The 16,388-nt window shown below is 34.9% G+C and overlaps 1 protein-coding gene and 1 non-coding gene across 7 annotated transcripts in view; both read left to right on the top strand.

The window, feature by feature from the left end:
* Positions 1-16,388, top strand: part of LOC145674459 (uncharacterized) — a 334,728-nt gene that overhangs the window by 203,556 nt on the left and 114,784 nt on the right. The window contains exon 1 of one of the 6 annotated variants that reach the window (XM_081744540.1): positions 1,904-2,557. The exons of the other annotated variants lie outside the window; for them this stretch is intronic. The gene's annotated coding sequence lies outside the window, so the exon portion shown is untranslated. Of the gene's footprint in view, positions 1-1,903; positions 2,558-16,388 lie in introns of those variants that run through there. 6 annotated transcript variants of the gene reach the window in all.
* On the top strand, positions 15,638-15,711 carry TRNAR-UCU (transfer RNA arginine (anticodon UCU)). Its single transcript has one exon. It is a non-coding gene; the product is annotated as a tRNA-Arg (tRNA).

Below are 16,388 nucleotides of genomic sequence, written 5' to 3'. Positions count from 1 at the left end.
TAATTCCCTCGCACTTTCCTCCGATTTTGTTTTATCTCCAGTCGTTTCTGATTTTTATAGACACTGGGCGAATTTAGGCTCACTTTGCATATAGAACGATAATCATTAATCGTAATAAGGACACAATGAGTTCCCCTGGTGCGAGGGGTTTGTGCAGCCACACAAGTTTGTTGCGGGTGACATCGAGTCCGCGTGAATGTTCACGTTTCCTCCCACATTCTTAATGCACGAATTATTAATAATTATTTTCATCACTCATCCGTCTTCTTTGTGGTAAAGAGCATAATTGTGGCACATCAAACGAGAAATTTCGTTTAAATTACTTAATTGTACAGAACAGTGCCGTACAAGAATAAATAAAACCGTTTATCTTGGATGTGGTTTCGCAAGGGAGCTTTACGTAAAAAAGCACACTTGCTTATCACGACTTCTTTACCAATAACAACTGTAAGAATTTATTATTTTAAGGTTATTGTAAAGGGACAAGTTTTGCCGATAGATGTCACTACAGTCTTCGTATCTCTCCCATGTATTTTTTAGACCTTCACGAAAATTTACAATTTCTTTTACAAATTTCAACGTAGAGATTTCAAATTTTTAGAGAAGGAACTTCATAACCTATTAAAGGGAACAATCCGTGCCCATTTTTTATTTAAAATTTTCTTCATTGTTGAAACAGTTCCATTGTTAAAGGTTTGGATATCCATTTCAACAATGAAGACAATTCTAAATATAAAAATCGGCACGGATTATTGCCTTCGATAAATTATGAAGTTACTTTTCTAAAAATTCGATGTCTGTAGGTTGAAATTTGTAACAGAAATCGTGAATTTTCGTGAAAGGTAAATAATACATGGAAGAGATACGAAGATTGTACTGCCATCTATCGACAAAACTTGTCCCTTTAAACCAATCTTAAAAGAATTTATAGGACCCTACCTTTATTTATAATATGATGTTTCGGAGGCCAGCTCATGCCTGCGGTAGAGCATACAGTATATTTTCTGCAGTTAGCTTGGTGAAAACTAAAACGTAAATTAAAAACATTACACACTAAGAGTGTTTTCCATTCCTATTGTTAATCGTTACCAGTTACAAGTTCAATTAGGAAAAGGCTAAAGTTGATATGTACGACTGAAAAAAAGAGAGTGGGGGAGAAGAAAGATTAAATAAAATACTAGCAACAATCAAGAATGAATGAGAAATAGGTGTGACGGAATAATAGGTAAATAAGATGATCCATATTCTTTAAAGCTTTATCCTAAAATCTTAATTAATTACCGGTATTCATTAGCAAAAAAAAAAAAAAAAAAAAAAAAAAAAAAAAGTGTGGTTTTTAATTTAGAATAAAATATACCTTTTCAAGCGTGTGCAGTGGATCTAAGCATTATCGTAGAAATTTCTTCAGTCAGAAATTGTTAATATGCTTATGGATTGCTTAGTCAATGTTTTACTAATATTTAAGATACTTACTGAAATTTTCGAGTGCTTGATACTGATATTATACATTGCTGGGCAGTTTTACTATACGGATCAATATCTTTATAAATTTTACAGAAGAAAATTCTAATAATATTTTAATGGAGTAGTGTATAAGCACAGAGAAAACATGTTATCTTCTCTGTGGTATAAGTAATGGAAATATCGTGTGCACTTACCCTTGAGATGCGTATTTAAGTGGAAATATAGAAATTAAAATCGAACCTCAAATGAACGTAATCTTCCATAAACTAATTACAGATGAATTTCTAGTTTGTGAAATGTTTATCATAGGAATCTCGGATACGAGGAAAGGACGTTTTTCTCAAATTCTTCGTCAGCGGAAAAGAGTGCTAACGTCCAGATGTCGGCAACAGTAACAGGTAAGATTTTTTTTTACGGATCCATAGATTGTAAAATGAATAGAAAAATTTTGGAAAGTCTGTAATTTCCCCATTTTATGTCGAGAACAGAACTTTTAGTCGCCACCTAGCGCAGGTTGGTTGGTGTTTTGCAGAAGACCTGTTAAAGTGAACGTACACCAGTTAATGCAAAAGCACACCTCGAAAATGATTGCTGAACATACAGAAAGTGAAATCAGAGAGAGAGAAGTATTTTTTCATGAATTACACTGTGGATACGTATAGTAAAACTGCACGGTGTTCGTAACGTTAGGCGAGGGATAGTGTCGAGTGTTCATAGTATGTTGTGCAGTTTTTTCTTTTTTCCTTACACAATTCATACATTATCTCAATTCTTTTGATTCCGTGATTCAATTCTTTCGGTTAAGTGATTTGCTTCGGTTCGTTCCTCTTTTCTGAACGAATCAGTTCCAGTCCCTACGTCAGGGAATAGAGGTCACGTGGCTTTTCTCTCAGCCTTGCACTTGCAGTAATCGTTGGTCGGGCTCGTAATGTGTTATGAGAGAAGTGTGCCGCGCAGTTGACTTCCGTTTCGAGATTTGAAGAATAAGTCTTAAGTGACCAAAATTAATTGTTCACGTGAACGAAGCTATGTTCGGTCGGAGAAAACACGGTGCTAGTTTACTTTTGGTGCACCTCATTTTGCAGATTTACAGGTAAAATTCAAAACTTTGCATGAAAGGACATATTTAAAAAGAAACTTCTGCAAGCGATGTTTACAAGTGTAGGGTTACCTGTGTAAAATCCTTACGAGTGCTTTACCACGGATAAAATAAGTGAGTGTACACGAACCACGCCTGTATTAGAAAATATTTTCCACCGTTGGTGAATTTCTGCACAATGTACAAAGTTGTATTTTATGTTTAGATATGGAGCGCTACTAGTATGAAACCATGACAAGTGCTATTGAAATTCGTATCATTGCCAAAACCTACTCTTTTATGCGTATTCCCACCTTCGCTCACGCTCCTGCTCCCTTCGGACTCACCCCCTAGCCGACGCTTGGGGCTTCCCAGCTTTGCCCTACCCTGACTCGGTTCGATAGCATTCGTGTTTTTAGTGGCCACCTAGCGCATGTTCTATTTTCTGCACTTTAGTTTTTATGCATACATCCGAACTTCATATTTACACGCAGCTTGTAAAAGAATTGTAATTTTTCAACAATTGCTTATGATGTCCCCCTTATGCCATGTAAAATGTTTTCATGGCGCCCAGCGCAAAGAACGAAATTAGTGAAAGAATTCTAATTTTTGAACAATTATTTCGAGTGGTACGCCAAAAGTAAACCTGCAGAAAATACGTGATGCTGGACGGTTAAGAAAGAAAGCAATTTGGGTGATTGGTAGAATTTGCTTGGGTGACACGCCTATTTTTCATATCGAATGTACGGATAATGAACAAAATGCTAAGAATGTTGATTCAATATCGAGACATGTGAATAGGTGTTTAGTTATTATGACCGATTGCTGGAGAGGTTACTCTGGGTTGGATGGACTCATTAAACTGTTAGTCACGTAATTTCATAGATACTGATAGTGGAGCATATACGTAAACAATGAAAATTTGGAGGGTATGATGACTCAGTGGTAGAGCTCTTACCACTGGAGCGTGAGGTCCCTATTTGCATCCCCGGCCAAATAAGTTGTGGGGGACAACATCGTGTCCGGGTTACATGGGTTTTTCCCACTTTATCATTCCACCAATTTTTCATCATAATTCACTTGCCTTAATCATCCGTCTTCCTTAGCTTATAGGGCATAATTGTGGGACGGTAAAGTGAAATATTTCATTTCAATGAAAATTTGTGGTGTTACTTGAAACGCAACATAAGTTTGAAACAGGGTTGTGAAAGCATTATTTTTCACTTTGCTTACTACTTATGGAAAAGAAAACGTACTGATGCGACTGTTATTGCGAAGTACGTGATATTCATGAGGTATGCAACTAAACTGTATTCATCTGTATAATTTTTAAGTATGTAGATATTTTTTTGTTTAATATATACATAATTTTTACACAGAGTAGTACTTGATGTTCGTGGGGGGGGACTTTCTCCTTAAGTGAATGAAAATTCATGTATTGTTTCATTTGATTTTGCTACAAGAATTCCGATTAAAGTTAGGGTTCAGCTTTACTATACGCATCCGTAACTTGTAAGATGTACGGAAAATTTTGGGGAAGTCTTTAAGTTGCCCATTTACGTCGAGAACAGAACCCAACGAACCCCTGAGGGGCTCCTAACCCGTTCATCCCCTCCTCCTCCTACTAATACTTATACTATGGATCCGTGTAGTAAAACTGCACGAAAGTTACTTTCAGGTTTTTATGAATTTTGTTCTACAACTTGCTATAGTTGAGGAGTATGGTTGTTCCTGGTGGAGTATTTTTTATTAATTAAGCATTAAATATTTGAAATACTCATTAATGTATGACTATTGTAACAGTGGAAATCAGGATAGTAATAAATTTTTCATTACTTTAAAAAACAGGGTTAAAATAATTAGTGAAAGAATGAAAACAGGAACCACAGAGATTCCTAACCCGATTCCGTTTGGGAAGACCTGTTGCGATGAATGAGTTTCATTGTAATCGGATTGGGAATCATTGAAGTTATCAATAATGAATGAATTACCTTTAAAAAAAATGCCATTTTTTCTTTAATACAAATAAAAGGTTCGCCTTGAACAAAGCAAATTGACTTTCAGTATTGGGAAAAATCATAGCTGGAAGCTTCAACAGTTTGCTTACACATAAATTTCAAAAGGTGTCCTGGTGGTGAGGAATCACTCAGTTTCAAGTTCAAGGTATTTTTCTTCCTTATCTTCGGAAGTTTGGTTCTTGAAAAAAATTTTTAGAAAACATGAGAAAAAATGAATTACTACTACTTTTTTTCATTTAACATTTTCCATTTTCTTTTTCCACCAAAATTCTAGAAGTTCTTTGGTTTTTTTGTTTGTTTTTTTTTTCATTTCTTTCTCACTTATTTCCTTTCCATTTACATTAAAGCCTAGCTTCTGAAATCGTGTTTTTTTTTTCGTTGTTAGGATTTTGTAAATATACAGTGAAACCTGTCTATATTGGCCATCATCGGTTCCATTGAAAAGTGGCCAACTTACACAAAATAAGTGTGATTGGTGTATTTTTAAGATAGGATTTCTAGTATTACTTGATTGTAAAATTTTGATAAGCAATGGCAGCATAGCTACTTTTAAATAATGTATATAGAGTAATCATAAGAATTTACAGTACTAGAAAAAAGTAATAGAGTATGTTTAATATATGTACCTTTTATCTTCCTGAACACTAGTCTGGTACACTTAGTTATTCGGATTGAAAGCGCAGTAACATAAACAACCATATAATAGAAACATATTCACGCAGTTTATTGAAATTGATATTGGAGCATACTGAGGTATTTAGATTGAAAACAGGGGCCCCAGTAGTTCAGTGGTAGAGCGTTCATTTCTGGTGCATGGGGTCTCTGGCTCGATCCCAGCTCCCGTCAAGTGAACTTTGTGGTGGACGGATACCGTGTGCGTGGGTTTCCTCGGGGTTCTCCCGTTTCCTCCTACTTTCTTCATTCCATCATTTTACTCATTTCTCATTATCACCGTCTCCTTTAGCCTACCCGGCATAAACGTGGGAGTAAAGATTTCATTTCAGATTGAAAACAAGAAAAGCAAAATTATAAACTGAATAATAACTCCTTCTTTCGACAGTGACAAATATTTTCTGTAGATACGTTTCGAAAAAAAAATAGCAAATCAGTTATACAAATTTATTCATCGTGGTTCATTCTAAACGTACTTTTATTCTTTTTAGCACATATACACCTTCTAATTTTGTAGTTAACCACTTTTTGTTAATGAGCTACAAGTGTTTCCTCGGAGCAAAATATGTTTTAAGAACATCTTATGGGAATTCATATCTCCAAACCTCCGCTACCTTTCGACAAGCCGTCAGGTGCCAGTACTTAACAATTGACATCGTTAGCTTTAACCTTGAATTTTCCGGAATTACTAAAGCTCCCCACTGATGAAAGGAGCTGTTATAGCTAATGGTTTTTCGAAAACAGACATGGTAAACAAATACGTATAACCATTTCCTGAATTCCTATACGTGCTTTTTCATATTCACATCTTCTTTCACAAACCCTTTATGAGGGTAGTGTTCTGGCCATTGAACTCCAAGAACAAATCGTGCGAATCCATGTTTGTGTCCAGCCACAAATACAGAACATCTGCCTCTCATATGGGAATAAGAAAGAGTTAAGAAAAAAAACGGTATTTTGCGTGGCCAAGATACGCAGGTAAATTTATCATTATCATCATAGGGCAAACATTGCTTCAATGTGACCAACTTCCAAGATAGATAGGTGGCCAACGAATGTCTAATGGGAAAATGCAGGTTCAACACGAAAAAGGCCAAGATAAGTAGGTGGCCAAGTTCACAGGTTTTACTGTATTTGTAACGTTTCTATTTAATTTCCCCCTTTTTTTGAAGGTTTACTCTCTCTCTCTCTGTCACTTGTTTAGTGTGTGTATCCAGCTTTAGTACGGCGAATCACGATTTCACCCATATCTATGTTTCTTGTCGTAACCGAAAGAACAGTAGACAAAACGTACATACCGTAAAAAATGGAAAAGTGTGCAAAAAGGTTAAATTAAGCACTGATATTAACAAACTAAAATTATCTTGCGGTACAAATCACAAAACCTAGTTAAGCTGCATAGAAAATGTAATGATACCGAGTGTAATTTATACAAATTAAAAGAATATCAAAAGATTACAAATGAACAAGCAACTTTTACTGAACAGTGTTTGCGGCCGTTCTAACCTGTTTTATTTTTGTTTTCTTTTAATAAAGATGGCTGTGTGGCACAATTGAGAAATTAAGATTTCACCTAAAATAATCTTCGACCGGTGAATTCCTTCAGGGACGTTGTGGTTGTGAGAATTTCAAGCGTTCCACGTCGGATAGTCCCAAGGATCGGCTGCAGTCCTCTGTCTGTAATAGTAAGCGATCGTTCAAGCTGGATCAATTATTTCTTCCAGTTTAACACTCTGGAACTAGTTTGTCACACAAAATTGAGAAAACGAACGAATGTTAGGTTGCAGACATATCACTACTAATTGTTCCACTACTAATTTTTTGCACAATACTATAATAATTGTTTTCTTCGGTGGTCGACCCGAACCAAGGGGAGCTAGCTTTCAGTAGCACAAGCGCGAGAATAAACTTAAAATAGCACACCCAGCTTACGTTTAAGGGTGGCAAGCAAAGCGACGCGAGTCGTGCGTCTTCACGGGCGATGACACGACTGGATTGTCCCTTGGCGAAACACGGCTTACATATTACTAGTTCTCTTCAGGAGCAAAGTCATCGACCAACCAGAACTCAATTACCACAGAGCGTGGGTGGAAATGCAAAGGTCCCGAAAATCAAACTAAAACAAAGTCGCCAAGCATGTTGCTGTCACGTGAACAGAGTCCCTGTTTCTCGACCATACATGACCGTAAAATCGAAGTGAGGCTTACCAACACAAATGCACAAAATACCAAACTGATGAAGAGGGCTTCGAGATTGTTCTTCTATATACGAGGCTCGGTTATTAAAGTTTGAAATTAACACTGTCTTTTCCAATTTCTTTCAAATTCGAAAAAAAAAAAAAATAGCTTCGGGTCGGTGACATCCTTATTTGTACCCGAACAACTGACCAAGCAAATTGATTCAATTTGCGAAGAGACCCCTGGCCGTCAGAGGGTTAATGGTCTGTATTGAAGTGTCACTGGAAAAATCACTATATTGTGGAACACCCTGTATATAAATTCAAATCACTAGGGGCTCACTATGAGGATCTGTATATTGGGACTTCACTGTATGTATCACACTTCACTTGTTAACTATAAGGTTGTTCAACCTGTATGACGATAAGCCACCTTTTGTTAAAGCCACCTATTTTATTTTATAATGCCACCTTTAAGTTCTGAATAAGCCTCTTTATGCCATCATTAATAAAAGGTTTACTATTATTTAATTTACTTATATTTGCAGTTCTTTTCTTTCATCACTTATTTATTTATTTATTTACTTACTTTTTTAAACTATGGGTTTCTCACCATGAATGTTGGTTTCGATTCGTTTTACAGCCTTTGTGGTGGACAAACACCGTGTGCGTGGGTTTTCTCGGGGTTCTCCCGTTTCCTCCCACTTTCTTCATTCCACCATTTCATTCATTACTCATTATCACCGTCTCCTTTAGCCTAACCGGCATAACCGTGGGACGTAAAACTCAAAGATTTCATTTCGTTTTACAGCCTTTTTCATTAAACATATAACATGTTTTAAATCATGATAAACATATTAAACCAAATAAATATAAAAATAGACATTAACATAAAAATACTTAATTACTAAACAATAACAGAAAATGCGTGTATCGATTTCGGAGGTGTTGCCTGACGACGGCGTAAACGACAAGACCGAAATTCCTAATATGTGTGTTTGGTGTAATGTAATGTGTGTGTGTATGCATCTTTTTACAACAAACTTATCCAAAATATTTTGTAATATTCAACTACCAAATATAAACAACTAATATAGCATCAAAATTACTATATAAACTAATATATATACATTCATACACATAAAAACATTAATAAAGCGAAACAATTTTCAAAACAAGCATTTCGTAAACTAGTTATAGCATTAATCACACACTGATTATTTGAAATACTATATTGCGACTTACTAAATATCAAAAGTACTAAAGAATATACAATCATTTAAAGTCTCAAGTTTCAATAATCATATTGCTCAAACAACGTAATGGAACATTCATTAAAGTATTTTAAATAAATTTGAAATCACATGTCAACTCACAAAATAATTTCTTTCAACTTGCTGTTATTTAAACCAATATGTCAATTTTTTTAGTAATACTCACAAATTCTTATTTTTACCAAATCATCAGCTACAACAGGTATGTAGGCATCAGCACTAGTCCACGGATCTTTACAACGTTGGCGAACATATGACCATTGGCTAATACAATCATTACTTAACGTTATTTTTAGCAAACACCTTATTGGCAGCGGCAAAGTAAACTTTACTAACACATTCGTGGGCACTAATCGCAAACAAACGTCACAAGAGGGATATACGATCCACCTCTAAAAATATTGAACATTTACAATAAACACTTCCTACTCATCTAGCACCCACAAGCTAGGCATTCGCGAAGTAAAAAGAAGTAACTATCTCCGAACGTGAGCCGCCCTCTAATGGCCTTTGGCATCACGTTAAAATATGCATACATCATAACAGTAACTTTACGTGAGGATGCCGCTTTAGAACAGCCTTTTGGAATGTTAAACATAGCCCTAAATCATTTGTAATGCTCAATTGCCATTCAGTTGCACCGAAATGTATACCACCCATAAATACTTCACACGCAATCATTCTCTTTGCCCGATGAACGTTATCAATATCCACGTGCCTAGTTGGTTTATACCTGATTCCCTCAACACACCATGAGTAATGGGACCTACTCATTACTAGATTGCACAACGAATCAAAAATTTTTCTTATCTTTTTTTTAAGCTAAAATTCCCAAATTCAATTTAAATTTTGTTACGTAGTACTACTATTGTGTGAGTTGATTGACAAGTGCTAGATTAAGACAATATTTTCTCTCCTTTCAAACCGATAAGCATAAAAACAATCAGTTAAACAACAAACTAATTCGTTAGTTGTGACTATTCTATTCATATGAATTATGTAGCGAAAGCTTCAACTAGTACTTTTCTCGTTTTGAAGTAAATAAAAACTAATAAAGTGAATGAACTAAATTTTTCCACCTGTATGAATATTCGAGGCTAAACAAAACAAAAATTAGGTTTTCTCTCCTTTGTGCAAGTCGTTGAGCAATAAATAAACTTGTGAAAAATTATAAAAACGAAACTTTTTAAAAAATGTTTTCCACACTAAGATTACTTCTTCATTTTGGGTATACATTTTTCAAAAAGATAATTAAAATATACGAACATAATATGTAAATGTATTATAGTATACGAACAAAACTTAGATACTGATTATATTTTCATCTTTAAATATGCGAGATTTATTATGAAATTGAAAAAAATCAAAATGGCGTGAAAATCTTCATATATACTCTTTGACATTCCTATGTATCATATCACTACACATAAAACGATTGAGGTATCTATTTATATAATTGCATTAACTGATAATTCTTTCAACATTTTAATATATATAAATGAGTCAAACGGCGGTTAAGCCTTACATAGCGCCCCTGTGCGCCACTGGTTGACAACACAGGTTGTAAGTCATTCATAAAAATGTAGGTTAATGAATTGGTTCGTAAAACCAACGAGCGCAGGCTTCCAACCTCCTACAGCTGGAGCATGCAGGGTCGACAAATCCCTGACGATTCGAATGTATCGCTTCTACACTAAGAACCTTACATACCACCCAGCTGAATGCTTTACGCATTACAGCTATGACAAGTCCGAGTTAATTTCCCAACCCCAATTGGGCTGTCAACATTCAGGCCTTTAGGAGGCATTTTAAGAAAATAAAATACAATGAAAAGGACGATAAGAGAGATATCCTGGGGGAAATTTCAATGGTACAGCCCTACATTTCAATTCATCAATCATTTAACCATTAACATTATTCAAGGCCCGCTCATACATACAAAATTAGTTGGATTACAAACGTATCCTTTTTAAAGAGCGCTAGCCAACATAAATGTGCGGCCTAACTAGCAAATGCACTTATCACAATCGGTGTAACGTCACATCCAGGAATATTTGTCATAATCGTGAAATACAAACTAACAATAATATTTACTTATTCATTAAACGTTAATGGTATTCATGGCCTACTCGTGCGTAACGATCTTAATATATTCTCCTAACATAATCCTTAACTTTACAATATACTGCCTAACTGGCATAGGCACTCGATACTATCTATACATAATTGTATCCGGTGTTTATGGTAGTAGGGGGGGGGGTACCGTGGGATTATAAATTGGCGTCTTCCTTTTCTTTTTCGAGACCAATTTATAATTCCCAGCCCAAGGAAAGAAGAGTTATTTTTAAAATTAAAAGAATAACATCTAATTTACTTTTACTAAGTCCAAGCCAAAACTAAATATTATATCAAAATCTAAAATCCAAACGTCAGTTTTATTACTATTATACTTTTCTCTAAATATGCCAAGCATTAAAAGTCTAAACAGAATTTTGAAATGAGTAGTTAATTGCCGAATCTACACATTAGCTGGAACCCAACCAGACGCTACCCTGGTTTCATCACTTTAATTTGGCGAGGAAAATGGTGATGTTCCTAAGGGATGAATTATATTTTGACTTCTAACTCTTCTTAACTCATAATATAGTTGTCTCTAAACTCAACTAAATTTCTAAATTTCAAATCTCGTTAACATTGTGACGAATACATGTTGACTTTGCATAGGAAACACCATATGTGAACAAATTCGCAAACAGTTTTATCAAATTCAACATTGTTGTCAGCTATTTTCAACATTATACTAAATTATGTTTGGTTTACAATATTTCGACGCCAAATCAATCTTGCATTACAAATTTTGTATACTTTTACCATTATTCAAAGACAACATCAGGTGAAAAGATTCATTAACTGAGGAGCACTTTTTTTAATTACCCAAAATTCAAATTTTATAATTAATTGTAATAAAGACTAGTACTTCTCTAATTAGGTTTTCAAATATCTCTAATTGCCTAATGTTTCTCTAAATGAATAATGGTATGGGGACAGCTACATGTTCATATAAACATAAAGGAGAATGAATAAAAACTCAAAACAAGATTAGACAATAAAATTATATTATGAAGTCTGGTTCAAAACTGGAAACACCTGAAAAGAAATAAAACATACAAAACATGAACATTCTAACAAGAATTCGATACAGAAGTTCCATATCCAAAACGGGATAACAATACTTTTCAAAAGTGGTGGGGCATTATTACAATTTCAAAGTCCGAATTCGCGTTCTAAATTAATTATCTATTCAAAATTTTCTATGCTGTCATTCCTCAGCCTCCCACGTTCATCTGTCATCTCCAACAGCTGTAAAGAGACCATAAAACATGACATTTAAATAAACGTACTGATTTACTAATGGACGTCGATGGTAACTCGGGCTGGCGCGTCGGCGGCTGTGGGCGCACACACAAAAACTGGAAAAAAAATTCCTAATTTTTCGACATTCGAGGGGAATAATTAAAGGAACAATGACCTTTCTTTATTTCGTCTATTGGCCTAACAAAAAATTAGTGATTTCATTTTACTATTTATCTCAACTTCTCTTCCCCTTTTTTTTTTTTTTTTTTTTTTTTTTTTTTTTTTTTGTTTTCAATGCCATAGCTGGGGTCCACTGGAATATTTAGGCATAATGACCTTAAGACATTCGCTAGTCCACTCTGGTGAGCGCATACAATAGTCAGTAACATACAAATCACGTGTCTTGTACAAAATATAATTTAACTTATGCATATTCTCTAATCGCACAGAACGTTGTTTAATTTGTGTCTCATTAACTTCTTCATTTAATGGCTCTTGATGGTTATGGATTTCACACACAGGTTGTAACAGAGGTAATGGATTATCAGTTGCCTCAAGTCGGTAAGGGAGGTCTTTTAATTTACCAGTTTCATCTTCAGGTAAATGTTTCTTGGCTAATACTGCTTGTAGACGATCCAAGAAAGCTTGAACAAGACTCTTGTTCAAGATTATTTGATGAAAAAACGTCAGCACTGACGTCATTTGAATTCAATAGTTTCGTTCAAGAAATTTCGTTTCGGTCCCGTTCAAAAGAATTCAATTCAAGAGCATTCAATAGCCAATCAGCGTTCGAGTTTGAGTGCAGGAAAATACAAAACAAGTATGATGGCGTCGTGAGACTTAGCTGCAGTTGAATAAATATCTTTTAGTTACTTTTTTTCATAATTATCTGATATTCCAAGTGTGTATTGCAATAAAAAAAGCTAATATTTGCGCCGAAAGATATTAGTATTTTTTGTTGATGATATTCAAGATTCATGCCCATAACTTTTGTTAAATTTTGAGGCAATGAGAAGTATAAGTATTAATTTGATAATTTAATATACAAGAATACCGAGTGTAGATTAAGAGAGAAGAGTCCATTAAATAAAAAACATATATAACCGACTTTTCTTGATTTAATAAGAGGTTTTGTACTGTTATTAATCTCTGATAATATCAAATAATTGCTTACAGATTTATAATATGCTCGCAAACTGAAGTATCCTGGAAATGATTACATGTTATCCTACTGTAATCTAATTATTTTATCACGAAACACACACGTAGTATTTGAGAAGTTATTTCTTAAGAGTCGGAAGGAGTCAAGTGACCTTGACAAATCGAAGATATTGCAGTGCAAAGTGTTTCCTTATTTTGGCAACAGATGGGGTTGTTGCTGAAATGCCGTCAAAGCAAATGGCACCCCTCCTTTTCCTTCGTTTTCCCCTGCATGTGGTCAAAGTTGGACAGCGCAGGAGGAGGGTGGTTACGGTTGCAAATGGGACAAAAGAGTGAAATTCCTTGTTTTGGCTAAAAGAGAAACAGAACTGAAGAAAATATAAATACAGAGATATTGTAAGAGGGACCAACATGATATCAGCCGTCAGCCAAATATCTACAACAGTCACAAACATACCATAGAGAACTAAAGCACTTGTCGCCTGTCTCTTTCTCAAAGGATTCTACCTATGGTAAATAACGCGGGAATAGTGCAGGAAGAGTCTGATATAAAATGAAGAACCATACAAATATTAAAAAAAAAAAAAAAAAAAAAAACGGGAGAGTCGATATTCTAATTTATTTTGGGCCTTCGTGGTTAAAAAACAAAAAAAAACTTGGAATTGAAAGGCAGAAAAGCCAGACAAAGATCTGAAATGTATTGGCAATGTGACTCTTTTTTAGTGGAATCCATTTCTTTATTTTCTTTTCAAAATATGATCACCAGATTTACCCTCCGTCTCGCCTTCACATTCGAATGGTCCTGGGATCGATACCAGTAGCTGACCATCCTGAATTTTTCCTATTACAACAGGAAAGGGACGCAATGTTACATTTAACCTTGGGTACCGACTTAGAAGAACAGGAGGGAGCATATGCTCTGCTTGGTATTGGTTTTTATTTGGGGAAATAGACCACTTCATTAACAATAGAATTAAAAGATGTGTCACCTTCTTCAGGAAGGTACACTCATGTGCAAAATTATTGTCGCATGTCTGTAAATATGTTGTTGTAGGAATATAATTTGATAACGAATTCACCTGGTATTTCTTATAATGTTAGTATGTGTACAATCGGCAGAGACATGTATGCAAGTTTCATGTCAAAAGAGGAGTAAATAAGAACAATAAAACGAAAATAAAACTTTTGTGTCCATTTAGCAACATTATGATTTACTCATTCTAATTTTCGTATTTATAAATATTTTCCTATGAAATTTACCATATATACATTTCCCGATTATACACATAGTATCAGTATTAAAAGTACCCAGCAAATTCAGTATTATATTATATTCTTACATGAAGACAGTTATAGATATGCGACAATCATTTTGGAGATGAGTGTACAAGGACGTAACAGGTGTTTGTTTCAAACATTAAATAAGTGTTCGTATGCATTGAACTTATTTCCTGACGTCATAGAACTAAGAACTGTCACAGAGCGACGTAAGTCCGGCGACAATACAATATTTCATTTTTACTTTCATACTTTGCAATATATCTATTTAGTTTAAAAGCAAATTTTAATATGTTTTTATTTTCAACTATTTTATCCTAAAATAAATACTAGCCTTTAACCAGCCCTTATTTCCCTGGTTGCATATCACTTTAGGATTTGGAAAATGTGTCCAACGAATAAAAAAAAATGATAAAATACCTTTTAAAGACATTCTTTTGTTAATCAATTCGCACTAAAAAGTTAAAAATAATCTTATTTATGCAAGCCTAAATAAAAAGAATGGGGCGCGTCATTTTAAGAATTTATAAAGTTACTGTATGTAAGCCTATATTAGAGCGGGACAGGACGTTTGGGCGCCACCATTTGGGCGCGGACGTTTCGGCGCTGCCGTTTGGGCGCCGAACGTTTGGGCGCGAAGCCGTTTAGGCGCCAGACGTTTGGGCGCGAGGTACGTAGTAAAAATCACAATTTACGAAATATAAAGTAAGCTAGACACTGAAAACTAAGCGCGAATCAAGATATATACATTTCCTACACTTCTATCTTTATCTCACCTCATTTATCTATCTATTTTCTATCTTATTTATTCATCTAAATTAAATATTTTATGCGTTTGTGGCATTTGTTGCCTAACCTCGTCATGGATTGATTTTTCGCTTGTTCACGATTCTTGTACTTCAGATCTAATGTTGATCTAATTTTTGTATTATATAAGAAAGCTAGGAAATGAAGGAGTCAGACGAACTGTTAATAATTTTCTTAATGTTATTTAAAACATATTGATTTAATTTTTATATTTTTTAATAAAGTTAATAATTACATACATATGAATATTAAAATTTGCTTTCTTTCGTATTACGTTTGCCAAACTCTTCTCTTCCGTAAGTCCAATAAAGAACTACGAATAAAAGATTTCCGCGCACCCGAGTTGAGAGAAGCGGCCCCGCGTAGCGTAGTCGCTAACGCTCTCGCCTTCTGTGCGAGCGGTCCCGGGTTCGATTCCCGGTAGGGGCACTCGGTCGAAAAAGTGTAACACGCTCTTTCAGGCCGGCCACCCTGAATGAGGTTTACCTCATTCACATCAGGCAAATACCGGGGTGATACTTAATTTATAGGTCCAGGTCGCTTCCTTTTTTCCCCAATCCTTTCTTCCTCTCCTTTTCCAGGATAGTGTGCCCCCTCAAACGTGACGGGCTAAATGGCCTTACATGCCGAGTGCCCAGAAATCTAAAAATCCTAATCGAGTTGAGGGAAAGCTGTTAATACAGGGTGTCTAAGACATTGAGTTTCGGAACTGTAGTATGCTGTATTTCTGGTATCACTTTTTTTTTATTAACATTCCAAAATAAAAATCAAAACTTAACACTTTTTTTTCGTCCCATTGTAAGCATTTAATCTGCACTAAAGAAAGTGGCGAAAGGAAAAAAATGATTTCAAAGTGAAAAATAATAGTTAAGTGTACATATATTGGTCATTTAGCCACTAGAAATGTGTTTGACATTCACACTTATTGCATAACTACAGTAGAAGTTTTTTTAATGGAATAGGCTCACTATGTACGTAATGCAGTCAATCATATCTAGTCTGGTCTACTTACCTTTGGCTTGAAAAGTTATCAAACAAAAAGCATACTTAACTTCGGTTGAAACTTAAATTTACAAAATTTAATTGTTAATTCAGTTTTTAGAATT

The sequence above is a fragment of the Thermobia domestica genome, chromosome 17 (assembly GCF_964235325.1).
Source record: "Thermobia domestica chromosome 17, izTheDome1.hap1.1, whole genome shotgun sequence".
Taxonomy (NCBI): domain Eukaryota; kingdom Metazoa; phylum Arthropoda; class Insecta; order Zygentoma; family Lepismatidae; genus Thermobia; species Thermobia domestica.
The sequence above is the reverse complement of the archived record's forward strand: the minus strand, read 5'-3'. Positions and strand labels throughout refer to the sequence as shown.